This window comes from Anomaloglossus baeobatrachus, chromosome 4 (genome assembly GCF_048569485.1).
Source record: "Anomaloglossus baeobatrachus isolate aAnoBae1 chromosome 4, aAnoBae1.hap1, whole genome shotgun sequence".
Lineage (NCBI taxonomy): Eukaryota > Metazoa > Chordata > Amphibia > Anura > Aromobatidae > Anomaloglossus > Anomaloglossus baeobatrachus.
The window spans coordinates 480719284-480734134 of record NC_134356.1 but is presented as its reverse complement, the minus strand read 5'-3'; the positions used below and the strand labels follow the sequence as shown (position 1 = coordinate 480734134).

At 43.4% G+C, this 14851-nt stretch overlaps 1 protein-coding gene across 6 annotated transcripts in view; it reads left to right on the top strand.

Moving 5' to 3' along the window:
- Positions 1–14851, top strand: part of TCF12 (transcription factor 12) — a 296535-nt gene that overhangs the window by 166896 nt on the left and 114788 nt on the right. The gene's annotated exons all lie outside the window — the stretch shown is intronic.

Sequence of the window (14851 nt, the reverse complement as noted above, 5' to 3'; positions counted from 1 at the left end):
ATGTCTCCTCTCTAATCTGTCCTAAATTCAGCAGCCAGGGTCATATGTCTCTCCAGACATTACAGCAATGCCTGCACCCTGAGTCTTTGCACTGTGGAATTAATGACATTAAGTGAATAAATATTATTTATTTATTTATTTTTATGTTGCTGAAAAAAAAACTAGAATGTATCTTGTACTAACATTTTTACCCCCTAATCTTTTACTAACGTTTTTACCCTCTAATACGCAGATCAGTTGTAGTTCGGGTTCTGAGACCCCAATTGACTTGAAATGTTTAGATCATAAAGCACTGTATGGACCTTACTGGGCTTATAAATTACTCATGCACACGCTTATGTTTCTGACCAGGCAATTGAGTTATCGGTGTGGTCTTATGACCAGAAACTCTGCTTATCTGCAGGATGCGTAAGGAAGTATATAATATTGATACATACATACATAAAGTGAGGGAAATAATTATTTGATCCCTTGCTCATTTTGTAAGTTTGCCCCCTGACAAAGACATGAACAGTCTCTCTAATTTTAAGGGTAGGTTAATTTTAACAGTGTGAGAATATCCAAAATAAAATGCAGTAAATTACATTGTATAAATTATATAAATTTATTTGCATTTTGCAGAGAGAAATAAGTATTTGATCTTTAGCAACTGTTAAGCCTTCTGGCTCCTACAGCCCCCTTAGACGCTCCTAATCACCTTTTTACTTGCATTACAGACAGCTGTCTTAAATTGTCACCTGCATAAAAGACTCCTGTTCACACTCAGTCAGACTCTAACCTCTACAACAGGGGTCTCAAACACGCGGCCGCATGCGGCCCCTCAGACTAGTTCATGCGGCCCCCAGGCCCGTGCCCCTGTTCACTATCGCGGCAGGTGCAGGGGCCACAGCCACTGTCTGCACTTTGTCAGATGAATGTTCTGCAGGCGCTGTGCTCTCGCGTCGGCAATACAATTATCTGACATAAATCACTGACAGTGATACTGCCCTTGCCGCGATAGTGAACAGGGACACTAGCCTGAGGGGCCGCATGAAGCAGAGGTGAGGGAGCGCGGGACAGGTGAGAAGAATGGTGTGTGTGTGTGTGTGTGTGTGTGTGTGTGTGTGTGTCTCTGTTGGACGTTAACCCCTTAGCGACCTATGACGTACTGGGTACGTTATGGCTCCCTCGTACTTAAGGACCCATGACGTACCCAGTACGTCATGGCGAAATCGCGGCCCCGGTGGCTGCGATCGCTGCAAATACCTTAGATTCGGGGAGGAGGGGACCTCAGGAGGGGTGGTGTCTCCTCCCCAGACTTACAGAGGCTGTGATTGGCTGAGCGGCGTTCGTCAGCCAATCACAGCCACTAATGTTTCAGCCATTGAAAATCACTGAAACATTGAAATCCAGCCAAGATCAGTGCAGCTTTAGCCCTGATCATTGGCTGGAGCTGGGTGACCTCAGTTTCACCCGCCCCCAGCTCTGATTGGAGAGACCTGCCTTGTGACCGATCTCTCCAATCACTGTGGATCTGGGGCTGGAGACCGCTCCCCTCAGCTTCACTCCGGCGTCTGTGGAAGGTGAGGGGAGCTGCTGAGTGCTGACCCATTACTACAGGATGGGGAAAAAGTGCGCACATTACTATGAGATGGGGATAAGGCTGGGGACATTACTATAGGATTGGGACATTACAAGGATGGGCACAATACTATTGGATGGAGACATTATTACTATAGTATGGGGTCATTACTATAGGATAGGGACTAGGATGGGCACAATACTATAGGATGGGGACAAGGTGGGCACAATACTATAGGATGGGGACTATGATGGGCACAGTACTATAGGATGGGCACATTACTACAGGATGGGGACAAGGTGGGCACATTACTGTAGGATAAGGACATTACTACAAGGGGACAAGGATGGGAAACATTACTATAGAATAGGGATAATGCTGGGGACATTACTATAGGGTGGGGACAAGGATGGCACATTACTAAAGGATGGGCACATTACTATAGAATGGGGACAGTACTATAGGATGGGGACATTGCTACAAGGGGACAAGGATGGGGAACATTACTATAAGATGGGGGACAAGGATGGACACATCACTATAGATTGGAGACATTACTATAGGATGGGGACAAGGTGGGCACAGTACTATAGGATGGGGACTAGGATGGGCACAGTACTATAGGATGGGCACATTACTACAGGATGGGGACAAGGTGGGCACATTACTGTAGGATAGGGACATTACTACAAGGGGACAAGGATGGGAAACATTACTATAGAATAGGGATAATGGTGGGGACAAGGTTTGCATATTACTAAAGGATGGGGACAGTGCTATAGGATGGGGACATTGCTACAAGGGGACAAGAATAGGGAACATTACTATAAGATGGGGGACAAGGATGGACACATTACTATAACATGGGGACAAGGATGAGGCACATTACAACAAAATGGGGACAAGGATGGGGAACATTACTGTGGGATGGGGACTAGGATGAGCACATTACTGTGGGATGGGGACTAGGATGGGGTACAATAATACAAGGGGACAAGGATGGGCACGTTACAACAATACGGGGAACATTACTAAAAGATGTTGGTCAAAATTTCTATATAGCGCTAATTGTAAGACTATTAGTTACAAGAAAGGGATAATATGTAAAAAAAAAAAAAAAAAATTTAAACAAAGAAATTGCACGTTTGCTATAATGAACAAGTGAAAATGTTCAAAATCAGTGATCCAAAGGTGTGTAAAGAAAATAAAATATATATTATATATGGTACCAATAAAAATGTCACTTTGTCCTGCAAAGAATGCGGCCCCCCAAATTATTTTTTTTCCTCTGTGCGGCCCATACACCCAGCCGAGTTTGAGACCCCTGCACTACAACATGGGCATGACCAAAGAGCTATCTAAGGATGTCAGGGACAAGATCATAGACCTGCACAAGGCTGGAATGGGCTACAAAACTATAAGACGCTGGGTGAGAAGGAGACAACTGTTATTACAATAGTAAGAAATTAGAAGAAATACAAAATGAGTGTCAATCGACATCGATCTGGGGCTCCATGCAAAATCTCACCTCATGGGGTATCCAGGATCATGAGGCAGGTGAAAGATCAGCCTAAAACTGCATGGGGGGGGGGGAACTTGTTAATGATCTCAAGGCAGCTGGGACCACTGTTACCAAGAAATTCATTGGTAACACATTACTCCTTTAATGTCTTAAAATTCTGCAGTGCCCGCAAAGTCCCACTGCTCAAGAAGGCACATGTGCAGCCGGCCCATCTGAAGTTTGCCAATGAACACCTGGATGATTCTGAGAGTGATTGGGAGAAAGTCCTGTGGTCAGATGAGACAAAAATTGAGCTCTTTGGCGTTAACTCAACTCGCTGCATTTGGAGGAAGAGAAATGCTGCCTATGACCCAAAGAACAGAATCCCCACTGTCAAGCATGGAGGTGGAAACATTGTTTTGGGGGTGTTTCTCTGCTAAGGGCACAGGACTACTTTACCGCATCAGTGGGACAATGGATGGAGCCATGTACCATAAAATCGTGAATGACAACCTCTTTCCCTTCGCCAGTACATTAAAAATGGGTCGTGGTTTGGTCTTCCAGCACGACAATGACCCAAAACATGCAGTCAATGCAACGAAGGAGTTGGTTAAAAAGAAGCACATTAAGGTCATGGAGTGACCTAGCCAGTCTGGAGACCTTAATCTCATAGAAAACCTATGGAGGGAGCTGAAGCTCTGAGTTGCCAAGCGACAGCCTCAAAATCTTAATGATTTAGAAAAGATCTGCAAAGAGGAGTAGACCAAATTCCTCCTGACATGTGCTGAAAGCTGATCATCAACTACAAAAATGTCTGATTGCTGTGCTTGCCAACAAGGGTTTTGCCACCAAGTATTAAGTCTTGTTTGCTAGAGGGATCAAATACTAATTTCTCTCTGCAAAATGCAAATTTAATTTATTCAATGTGATTTTCTGGACTTTATTTTTGGATATTCTATCTCTCACTGTTAAATTTTACCTACCTTTAAAATTATAGACTGTTCAGGTCTTTGTCAGTGGGAAAACTTACAAAATCGACAAGGGATTAAATACTTATTTCCCTCACTGTATAGCTATAGATATTTTTTAAAAGTTACATTTTCGCTTTTTCTTACAACTTGCCAGATTCCTATTCATCCTAATGTTCTCCTGGTAGTGCCGATTGTATTCGGTGTAAGACTGCAGCCTAAGCCTGTTATTATTTTTGAATGGCATTCAGCTTAAAAATATAAAAACCTATTTAATATCACTGCAGTTGGTACACCAGCTATAGATCAAAGTTAGGACCTTTTACCAGCTGAATTTTCATGTATAAACTAAAGCCAGTGCCATACTGGTGCTAGGATGCTGAATCCAGTCATACCTTCAGTTTAGAGATTGGATGCTTGATTGCTGAAAAAGAAAAATGTGTAATCAAAGTTCCAGAAATACACAAATTGTTTGACTGACATTTGCATCAGGGCAAGACTGTGGGTCAGGTCTGGCGTTATTATTCCGCACCTGTATGCTTGCCTGGTCTTTCTCTCCCCATCACCACTATTACATCTAAGGTCTGGCACACGCAGTAACATCTGGAAGTATTTCAGAAACTCTTCACTAAGATGGCATTGAAGTCAACGCCTGCGCATAGCGCAATCTCTGACTGCACCTTATTGAAGACGCTGTCCTCGGCACGAGCATCAGACACGTCCAAAGCAGGGGGATAGCGTCTTCAATAAGATGGCACCAGAGATGGTGTTATGCTCAGCCACTGACTGCGACAACATCCTAGTGAAGAGTTCCTGAAATTCTTCTAGATACATAAATGTAATGGGGAAGAGAAAGGACAGGCAAGCATACAGGGGCGGAATAATAACTCAAGACCTGACCCAAATAGTCCCGCCCTGATGTACAAGCCACTCCAGCAATCATTGCATTTCTGGAACTTTGATTATACAATTTTCTGCAATCAATCATACAATCTCTCTAAGGTTATGATTGGATTCAGCATCCTAGCACCAGTCTGGCACTGGCTTTACTTTATACATGACATTTCTGCAGGTTGGTTCCCTTTAAACTGGCCACATCATGAAATATTTGCTTCAGAGCTGAATAATACATATTTTTTATTATTTATTTTCTCCTCTCTGTTGTGGAGATATTAGCTCGGGTTATAGTTCAACTGGACGTTAACGGAGATTTTTCTCTGTGGGTGTATAGTTTTTCCCCTTCATGAGGTTATCCAATCAAAAGCGGGCAGCAATGCTCAGGGGAAAATAGAACTCACCATCTTATTTGCTGATCTGGAGTTAATATATATACTGAGTAGTACAGACAGTTAAAGATCTTCTCTCACGGTTAAGGTACCATCACACTAAGCGACGCTCCAGTGATCCCACCAGCAACCTGACCTGGCAGGGATCGCAGGAGCGTTGCTACACGGGTTGCTGGTGAGCTGTCAAACAGGCAGATCTCACCAGTGACCAGCCCTCAGCGACACGTGGAAGCGATGCTGCGCTTGGTAACTAAGGTAAATATCGGCTAACCAACCCGATATTTACCTTGGTTACCAGCGCACACCGCTTAGCGCTGGCTCCCTGCACTCCTAGCCAGAGTACACATCGGGTTAATTACCCGATGTGTAGTCTGGCTATGTGTGCAGGGAGCCGGCACTGACAGCGTGAGAGCGGCGGACGCCAGTAACGAAGGTAAATATCGGGTAACCAAGGAAAGGGCTTCTTGGTTACCCGATATTTACATTGGTTACCAGCGTCGTGCCTCAGCAGCGATGTTGCTTAGTGAGACGTGGCCTTTAGTCGGGGTCGGGGAAGGTTGAGAGCGGATAGCACTGCAAGATGAGGTCTGTAAGTATTTGTCATGATACAGATCTCAGTTGTAGCTCTACATATTAAGGCTAGGTTCGCACACTGCGTCTTTTTGACGCTGCGTTTTTGGCCGCTAAAAACGCACAAAAACGCACCTGCGTCGAAAAAACGCATCAAACGCATGCGTTGTTGCCGCGATTTGGTGCGTTTTTGGCTGCGTTTTGCTGCGTTTTTGATCTCTGCGTTTTTCCAATGCATTGCAAGAGGGGAAAACGCAGAAAAACGCAGGAAAGAACTGACATGTCCATTTTTTTTTTTAACTCAAAAACGCAGGTAAAAAAACAGATGTGTGCGGACAGCAAAAATGAAAACTCATAGACTTTGCTGGGGAAGCAAAGTCCTGCAGTTTTAAGGCCAAAAACGCACCCGAAAAATGCGCAAAAACGCCGCGAAAAACGCACTGTGCGCACATAGCCTATGCCTGTTTCAGATGTCAGTGATTCTGGTATGTATGCTAGTTTTTATACGTACCAGAATCACTAAAATATGCATTATAATCAATGGGTCTGCGCACACATCAGTGATTTTTCACTGACTGTGTCTCCGTGTGGCGTGTCCGTGATTGCCGCATGGAGACATGTCTGTTTTTTCTGGCATCACTGATATTCCACTGACCACACTAAGGTTTGATCTGGGAAACGCATACCAGAAAAACACGGACATTGAAAATAAAAAGCATTTTTAATTCACCTACTCCAGTGCTGCTTGTCTCCGGCCTCTGCATGCTGTTGCTTCACAGCCGGCTGCTTATTCTCATACATATTCATGTATGCAGCCACAGCCGACCCGGAAGTAGCTGCAGTGGAGGTGGAAACACAGCAAAGCCAAGGAATTCAGCACCACGTACAGCACGAGCGGGGACAGGTGAGTTATCTCCATGTGCAATCACGGAGCACGGATAACTGATTGCACATCGACAACCCACGTGTGCCGTGAATCACGGCATTCGGAGGGTCATATGCATTCTTTACACGTCAGTGAAAAACGTCTGTTTTTCACTAACATGTGAAACAGGCCTTAGCTGCAGAGATCAGTGTCGAGGCATGCGTGTTCTTTTCCCCTCTGCATGACGCTTTCTACTTAGGATTTGTCAATTTCATGCAGAGGAAGAAGTACACAAATACAGAGACATATCACTGGTAACGCCCAGTTGCACCTAAAATAAATTATAACCTAAACTTTACAAGCTAATCTCTCCACAACAGAGAGGGAAAAAAATAAAAACTACATTTTACTCCGTTCTGTAGCCACTATTCTATGCTGTGGCCAGTTTAACATTAACAAACTGGTGAAAGGTCCTCTTTAAGCCTTCTTAAACCCCCCTACTCCCTCCAAGAAAAATCTGTACGTGTATGGGTTTACTGCATTCATACCGACCCGAAGAGTAAATGTATCTTGTTGTTTTTACTTCACGGTACACAGCATAAAAACACACATGGCGCAATTACTTTTTTTTCTGTTCCCGTCTTCCCAAAAATTAATAAGCGCTAATCAATAAATTATCCCTGCAATGAAAAATTGAAATGGTTATGGAAAATTGAATGCACAGATGGAAAAAAAAAAAGTTGGTTGTTAACTTGTTTTCACCGGATAATCCCTTTATCTATCCATAGCATAGGTGACAACTTGATAAAGCCATTGGCAACACGGGCAAAGTACTGATAAAATAACCACTCACAACCTATTACTCATGGTGTGGGTGCTTGCCTGGTATTACAATTGCACATGGATAAGGCTTGTACAGGGCGGCAGTCACCCAGATATAGTGTTGTGCAGAGTATGGCTTTCAGCCTATTAGTGACACCCATGTAAGTTCACAAAACAGAGAAGGTTCAATAGCGACTTACCATCTGGCTACCGTAAGAAATTCTGCACAGACTTGACCCTGGATTGGGTGTTTTTAAAACAATTGCAAAAGCAACATAGTCCAGCATTGGCATAAAAATCTTTTTTACTTTATCAGGATATTTGCACTTTAGATTTCACTTACATCGGAAATAAAGAGACAAGCGAAGCTTACATGTTTCAAGTGTACGAGGGGCTGCTGATTGGCTTTGTGATCTTTTTTGCTTCTATGGTAACGAATATTACATCACTTGAAAGCCTTATGTGTCTAATATATGTTTTCAAAATTTTGTGTTTGTTGCTTATCGCAACAGTGTTCTACGCACGCGGGAAAACAAAATGGCGGAGTCTAATGCGATATTCACAGCAACTGAGAGCAGAGGAGTGATAAAATTCTTGTTTCTGCAAGGAAAGTCCGCTAAGGATATTCATGGTGATATGTCGCAGACAGTGGGGGATCAATTTATTATTATTTTTTATTTATAAAACACTATTGATTCCATGCTGCTGTACATGAGAAGGGGTTACATTCAGAATACATATACAAATTACAATAGACAGACTGGTACAGAGGGGAGAGGGCCCTGCCCTTGCCGGCTTACATTCTATAGGATTTTGGGAAGGAGACAGTAGGTGGGGTGTTGGTCAGGCGGCAGTTCTGGCACGGTGGAGAGGCAGTAGCTGTGGTGGTGGTGAAGCAGTGGGGTCATTGGAGACTGGATAGACATCTCTGAACATATGAGTCTTCAAGTTCCGTTTTGAAGCTTGCAAGTGTAGCAGATAGTCTGACGTGTTGAGACAGCGAGTTCCCGAAGAATGGATGCTCGGGAGAAGTCTTAGAGGCGGTTGCATGAGGAGCGAATGAAAGAGGAGGAGAGAAGGAGATCTTAGGATGACCGTAGATTATGTGTTGGAGTGTAGCGGGAGATTAGTTCGGAGATATATGGAGGAGACAGATTATGGATGGCTTTGTAGGTCAGTGTTAGTAGTTTGAATTGGATACGGTGGAGAATAGGGAGCCAATGGAGGGATTTGCAGAGAGGAGAAGCAGGGTGGTATTGAGGAGAGAGGTGGATCAGTTTGGCAGCAGAATTAAGGATGGACTGGAGAGGTGCGAGAGTGTTAACAGGGAGGCCATAGAGGAGAATGTTGCAGTAATCGAGGTGGTAGATTATGAGGGCATGCACTAGCATTTTTATAGATTGAAAATTGAAGAAAGGACGGATTCTGGAAATATTTTTGAGTTGAAGACGACAAGAGATGGTGAGGGATTGGATGTGTAGTATGAACGACAAGGCAGAGTCGAAGGTCTCTCCGAGGCACCAAACTTTAGGTTCTGGGGAGAGCGTGATGTTGTTTATTGTAATAGATAGATCAGTTAGGGAGTGTAAGTGAGATGGAGGAAATATGAGTTCAGTTTTGGCCACATTGTTTATCGGCCATATTGTCCTCCTTTTCCTCTCACTTCCTAAAGCTCAATCTGGGATTATGGACATCAGAGACATGAGACCTGGTCCAGCAAGATAGATCTGAGTGTCCTCAGCATATAGGTGGTACTGAAAGCCATGGGACTTTGAGTTGTCCCAGACCAAATATATAGATGGAAAAGAGTAAGGGTCCCAGGATAGAGCCTTGAGGGACACCAACAGAGAGAGGGTGGGATGAAGAGGTTGAGTGGGAGACACTAAAAGTGCGGTTGGAAAGGTATGAAGAGATCCAAGAGAGAGCAATGTCTCTGACACCAAGAGAAAAGAGGATCAATGCCCTTCATATTATACAGTTAAGAACTGGGTTGTCAATTTTAAATGGGTCAGTTCAGCAGCAATGAGGAGGAATGTTCTGGACGACCGAGAGTTGTTGTTGTTCCGGAGATCATCGATGCTGTGCACAACCTCATACTGGAGAATCAACGAATTTCAGCTAAAGCAATAGCAGATATCATGGGGATTTCCTGTGAACTTGTATGTCATTATCCATGACAATTTGGACATGAGGAAGCTATATGTAAAGTGGATCCCCAAATCTTTAACAGATAAGAGAAGCATGCGAAAACTTGAAACTTGAAAACTTAAAACGTGTAAACTTTCCGGTCCATTTGTAAGCGTTTCCGGACCGATAAGAACTTCCTAGATCAACTGGTCACTATGGATGAAACCTGAATTTATTTTTATGACCCTGAAACAAGCAGCAGTCAAAAGAGTGGAGGCACAGTGATTCTCCTCGTCCAACGAAGTTCAAGGTGCAAATATCCGCCACTAAGGTGATGGAGTCTGTGTTCTGAGATAAGGGTGTGCTACTAGTGGACTACCTTCAAAAGGGTTCCACCATCAATGGAAGGTATTACATTGAACTTTTGGACCAATTGAAGGCAACTCTGAAGGCCAAAAGGTGCGGCAAGCTGTCCAAAGAAATCTTGTTCCTGCAAGACAACGGCTCCGCTCACACTGCACAAGCGACCACGGCAAAACTGGCAGAGTTGGGCTTCCAGCTGGTTGACCATCCACCTTATTCACCAGATCTAGCTCCCTTCGACTATCACCTGTTTCCAAACCTGAAGAAACGCCTCAAGGGTAACAAATTTCACACCATTTCTGATGCCAGGGCTGCTACTGATGCCTGGTTTGAGGCACAACCAAAATCCTTCTTTTTGCTAGGCTTACAGAACTTTGAATACTGATGTAAGAAGTGTGTTGAAATCAGTGGAGAGTATGTGGAATAAATGTAAAGTATCATCATCCTATCTCGTTTCTTTCTGGGTAAACCCAAAGACTTATCAGTAGCCCCTCGTATACAACACTCTTAATCATAGCAATGGATGGACCTGGCTGCATCCTGCATAGAAGAAAAAGCAGTAAAATACATTCAATAAGGTATTAGTTGATATTTTGGCCAAAATACTCTTGCTCGCAACCCACGTCAAGGGTCCCCATTAAGTCCCTAGACTACAAGCAAAATGACAAAACATTTTTTTCAAAAAAAGGCAGCTGTATTTGCCAACACTGGTCACCAAACTAAATGACTTTTTTTTTTCCTTCTGTCAGAACGTAGCTGCAGTGCACATGCACATCTCAACTCTATTTATTCCTTATGGAGCACGGCATTCTGCTTTTTCCAGGATCCTTACAGAGAATAAATGGAGCAGTGGTCGGGCATCCAATCTGTTACTCCATTTATTATAAGGGGGAACAAGCACCTTCGAGCTATTCTTCCAGACCCTCACCCATACACGCTTGACTCCCCTGATATCAACATATTTCCAGTGAGAAATTCAGCATTCCCGATCTTTCTTTCACCATAACATATGCTGTGGTGGAGAGTTTGGTGTGCATATGCCCATATATCTGACAGTGCTATTTGTCTCCTCAAACTGAAGGCTCTGAGACCTACCATGGCCCAGTGGTATCCATCATGTGCCCGATCTGGCTCTGTGCCACTGCTCTGGGACATTACAACCACATGTAAACAGCTTTGTCATCTCCTTCTCATGTGACTGCTTTTAGTGGAACTAACCACTTCACACACAGCAGACAGTTACTGTGGGCACGTGGATATGATGTCCCCCGGAATGGGTGGTCACATGTGACTTGGAGGTGCAGCATATCATTCTTAATAAGTGTATAATGGTAAGTGATATAACAACCAAACAGCTCATGATTGGAAAACCTCTAGAACGTTCATCCAAATCTAATCCACAGAGTAATCACAGTAGAAGTATCTGTTCTGAAATCTTTTTGGTTTCTGCCATACTTTGGCTAATGCTGTTTCCCATCATTCTGTGTGCAAAGAAATGCTGACACTGGTGAAAGTGAGCTGTGTGATTCATGCTACTTAGTCATTCTGCAAAGTCGGGGGTTTGTTTTCCCGCATGATCGGAATGTTGTGTATTCTTACTACAATGGCAAAGATGTGAGTGCTCCAACTAGTGAGGACTGATTTGTACAATGTATTGTTAATCTTAGTGATGGCTACTGGTCCAGGTAGCCATAATAGCAAGTTTTTGTTTAGTCTGCATTGCTATACAAATTTTTTCTAATTTCACATTTCTCAGCTAATAAAAGCTTGTATAAATAATGTAATTAAAATATGCATTCTACTTTATCCCCAAAAAGGATTGTTTAAATAAAGTTCTTAAAATGAACCAATCATGTTAAAAAACACTATTACTCTGCAGCTTACTAGTGTTCTGACGTCATGCAGCCACCGGACTAAGATTGGCTTCGGAGAGGAAATGATCTTTATTCTTCCCGGCAGCCTTGGGCTTACGGTCATAGGGGCGCAATGGTTTGTCACTACTCTGTGTGTCGTGAGCCTGAGATGGCTCTTAGTAACGTGACATGCTTATAGCTGACACTCATTGTGCACGGAGAGTTGACTGAAAGCCCAAGGCTGCAGGGAGGCATAAAGATAATTTCCTCCCTACAGCAGGGCTCTTTGCTGTGGCTACACGGCGTCAAAACGCTCTCATATCTGCAGGTTAAAAGGATTTTGAGGTTTTTTTTGTGCATGACCAGTTCTGTTTAATTTGATATATTTTATTGATTAAAAAAAAAAATCTTGCCATTTTTCCTGAGCATTGTGAATTGATTGGCATCAACCTACCTAAGGCTATTCTGTAGTTAAGTGGAGTTTCTAAAAAAAAAAAAAAAAAAAAAAATCTGCTACATATAATAAAAAAAAAAAAGGTTCAATGGTAGCTAGTTCATTAGGTTAATTTACTCAATCTAACATTTAACAAAAAATGCCAATACAACGGGGAAGTCATAACTAAATATTGGAATTCAAATGATAAACCCCAAGCATGGTGATAAAGAGGGCAATCAGCCCAGGCTATGTGCAGAAAAGTGCATAGAAATAACCAAATAGCCAGATAAAATACAATTTTTATTTAGTTACATTTAAAAGCAAGGTTTAAACAAAGTGACAAGTAGGCACCAACAAGGAACAGCAGGAGGGAGCGAAAAGAGATACAATTGTACAGGGGCAAATGGATGGCACTACTAAAAGAATACTGTACACTAAAGGCCTAGTCACACTAAACAACTTACCAGTGATCCCAACAACGATACAACCTGATAGGGATCTCTGGTAAGTTGCTAGGAGGTCGCTGGTGAGATGTCACACTAAGCGACGCTCCAGCGATCCCACCAGCAACCTGACCTGGCAGGGATCGCTCGTCGCTACACGTGGAAGCGATGCTGCGCTTGGTAACTAAGGTAAATATTGGGTAACCAACACGATATTTACCTTGGTTACCAGCGCACACCGCTTAGCGCTGGCTCCCTGCACACCTAGCCACAGTACACATCGGGTTAATTACCCGATGTGTACTCTGCTACGTGTGTAGGCAGCAGGGAGCCGGCTTCTGCGGATGCTGGTAACCACGGTAAACATCAGGTAACCAAGAAGCCCTTCCCTTGGTTACCCGATATTTACCTTCGTTACCAGCGTCCGCCGCTCTCACACTGCCAGTGCCGGCTCCTGCTCCCTGCACACATAGCCACAGTACACATCGGGTTAATTACCCGATGTGTAGTCTGGCTATGTGTGCAGGGAGCAGGGAGACGGCACTGACAGCGTGAGAGCGGCGGACGCTGGTAACGAAGGTAAATATCGGGTAACCAAGGAAAGGGCTTCTTGGTTACCCGATGTTTACTGTGGTTACCAGCGCCTGCAGAAGCCGGCTCCCTGCTCACTGCACATTTAGTTGTTGCTCTGTCGCTGTCACACACAGCGATCTGTGCTTCACAGCGGGAGAGCAACAACTAAAAAATGGTCCAGGACATTCAGCAACAACCAGCGACCTCACAGCAGGGCCAGGTTGTTGCTGGATATCACACACAGCAACATCGCTAGCAAGTTGTGCCTCAGCAGCGATGTTGCTTAGTGTGATGGTACCTTAAGACGTTAATGTCATTAAACACGTGTGAATGTAGAACCCCAATTGTAATAGAGCAGACATTGAACAGTAATGTATAAACGCCAAAGAAGTAGACGATCATACAAAAGATAATGTCAGTAAACAAAAGAATTATGATTTACCTAGTGGCATCTCCTCCTGCTGGTGCTGGTGCCCGTCCCTACACGTGTTTCAGCCATTAGAGTCTTCGTCAGGGATGTTTAAACCTTGCTTTTAAATGTAACTAAATAAAAATTGTATTTTATCTATTTGCTTTGTTCTCTTTTTGGTTATTACAATCTAACATTTATAGTGTTTTTCATTTTGGTTAGCACAGCAGTCTTGCAGCGCTGGAGTCCTGGGTTCAAATCCCACCAAGGACACCATCTGCAAGGAGTTTGTATGTTCTCCCCGTGTTTGTCTGGGTTTCCTCCGGGTTCTCCGGTTTCCTCCCACACTCCAAAGACATACAGATAGGGAATTTAGATTGTAAGCCCCAATGGGGACAGTGTTGCCAATGTATGTAAAGCGCTGTGGAATTAATAGCGCTATATAAATGAATAAAAATATTATTAATTATTATAATTATTATTATTATTTTTCCCTGGCTGCAGTTTATCTTAAATTGTTCTTTTTTTTTTTTTTTTTTTTTTTTTTTTTACGTTTTTTCCGGTGTCTGTAATTGTCTGCAGCACTGATGTCACACGGTCAGCCCCACAACCAATCAGTGCCTCTGCACGAATTGACTGCAGTAGCTGCTGAGCTCACTATCTGCAGCACAGGTAGCGTGATGTCATCACTGCAGACACTGGTAGACTCTATGCTGACCTCAAGAACCGTAAGTGGAAAACAGGAATATACAGTATAAAGAACAACCTGCAGGTTGAGGAGAGGGGTTTTCTGATATTAGAAAACCACTTTAATGCTATGTGCATGCTGAGTTTGAATGTTTGGAGCAGAAAATGAGCAAAAACTCTCCAAATCTCATCTCCTCTAAAGCTTTGAGTTTCTGCTCCAAACACTGACAGACTCCATGTGCACATAGCCGGAGACCGAAATCCGAGTGGCTAGGTGTACAAAATGTTTTCCAGGTCATGCGGAAATCATGCTTTAATGTTTTGTCAATTATTGCTAAAAATGATTTTCTGTTTTCCATCTTGGGTACTGTCTGCATTTAGCTGCTT